We start from the raw sequence: 2071 nt of genomic DNA on the forward strand, positions 1-2071 counted from the left end.
CTATCTATGTATACCTGTAAACATATATACACATTCATATATGTATTAATTTGCCAATAAACCCACCCCCCACATATATATGTGTGTGTGTGTATATATATATATATATTCCCTTCAACTACTGAGAAAAGTTTCATAAGTTACAATTATTGTTTTTCCATGTAGGAATGTTAATAGTTCAACTTTGATAAGTTCCTTATGATTTCTTTTCCCTGTTTACCTTCTCATGCTTCTCTTGCTTCTTGTATCTGAATGTCAAATTTTCTATTCAACTCTGGTTTTTTCAGCAAGAATGCTTGAAAGTCCTCTATTCCACTGAATGACCATATTTTCCCCTGAAACATGATACTCAGTTTTGCTGGGTAGATGATTCTTGGTTTTAATCCTATCTCCTTTGAGCTCTGGAATATCATATTCCAAGCCCTTCAATCCCTCAGTGTAGAAGCTGCCAGATCCTGAGTTATCCTGATTGTGTTTCCACAATATTCAAATTGTTTCTTCCTGGCTGCTTGTAATATTCTCTCCTTAATCTGGGAATTCCGGAACCTGGCTATAATATTCCTAGGAGTTTTCTTTTGGGGATCTTTTTCAGCAGGTGATCGGTATATTCTTTCAACTCTATTTTGCCCTCTGGTTCTAAAACATCAGGGCAGTTTTTTTTAAAGCAATTGGGGTTAAGTAACTTGTTCAAGGTTACATGGTGTGGTGCTAAGTATCTGAGCCCAGATTTGATTCCCAGGTCATCCCTACACTGGGGCCTGTGCTCTTACTCGCTGAGCCACCTGGCCGCCCCAGGGCAGTTTTCTTTGAGAACTTCCTGGAGGATGATTTCTAGGTTCTTACTTTGATCATAGCTTTCAGGTAGTCTAATAATTTTTAAATTATCTCTCCTGGATCTATTTTCCAGGTCAGTGGTTTTTCCCATGAGATATTTCACATTGCCTTCTATTCTTTCATTTGTTTGGATCTGTTTAACAGCATCTTGATTTCTCATAAAGTCATTAGCTTCTATTTGCTCTAATCTAATTCTGAAGCCATGATTCTCCTCATTGAGCTTTAGAGATTCTTTTTCCATTTGGCAAATTCAGCTTTTTAAGGCATTCTTCTCCTCATTGCTTTTTTGAGCCTCTTTTGCCATTTGAGTTAGTCTATTTTTTAAGGTGTGATTTTCCTTAGTCAGGCTATTGACTCTCATTTCATAATTTTCTTGCATTGTTCTCATTTCTCTTCCCAATTTTTCCTCCACTTCTCTTATCTGCTTCTTAAGATCCTTTATGGCCTGTAACCAGCTTGTATTTTCCTTTGAAGCTTTTGGTGCAGGAGTTCTGACTTCACTGTCTTCCTCCTGTTCCATGCTTTGCTCCTTTTTGTCCCCAAAATAGGAGTCTAATGTGGGAATCTTCTGATTGCTTTGTTTCCTTTGCCTGGTCATGTCACCCCTCAGTCACTTGACCCCTGGGCTTTTTGCCACAGTAGGACTCTGCCACTAGACAGGGGACCTTTTGTACCAAACGCTGGGGTTTTCTCAGATGCCGGAGGTATTAGATGGTTGCCCTCTCTGAGGTCTCCACACACTCTGGCAAGCTGAACACACACCCCAGGACCTCCACCCTAGACTGCAATCCAGGTTCAAGCAGCTTAAATCAAGAGCGATTACCCCTCAGACTGGTGCTTAGTCCCCCTACACTCTGCAGGCCAGGAGCTGAAGCTGCTACCTGACGCTGGCTGGCTATGCTGGCTTCTCAGGGGCTTCTCGCCCAGGAGGCAAAAGCCACGCACTCCCACTTACTGGGTCCCAAAGTCCAGACTGCACTGACCTCTCACTTTGTCCTTCGCATCTATGTGTTGATAAATCTGGGAATGGCCACAGCTGCTGCTGATCTGGAGTCCCTCAGGCAGGTGGCTGGTTAGGTCCGCCTTGGGGCTAAAACCTCGGGGTGGGGCTGGACTTGGCTCCCAGAGCACTGGGCTGGCCGATTCCTGCTGGTTTGCCAGGCTCTCCTCAGTGGGAGGTTAGCTTCTCCGTGTCATTTTGTGGATTCTGCAGCTCCAAAGTTTTTTTAGAGTCCCC

The 2071-nt window shown here is 43.2% G+C and overlaps 1 protein-coding gene across 3 annotated transcripts in view; it reads left to right on the plus strand.

Moving 5' to 3' along the window:
• The window catches only part of FBXO4 (F-box protein 4), a 20442-nt gene that overhangs the window by 17233 nt on the left and 1138 nt on the right, over positions 1 to 2071 (plus strand). The gene's annotated exons all lie outside the window — the stretch shown is intronic.

Source organism: Petaurus breviceps, unplaced genomic scaffold, assembly GCF_028583685.1.
Source record: "Petaurus breviceps papuanus isolate PSGF00001 unplaced genomic scaffold, PetGlider_PUasm1.0 229, whole genome shotgun sequence".
NCBI lineage: Eukaryota > Metazoa > Chordata > Mammalia > Diprotodontia > Petauridae > Petaurus > Petaurus breviceps.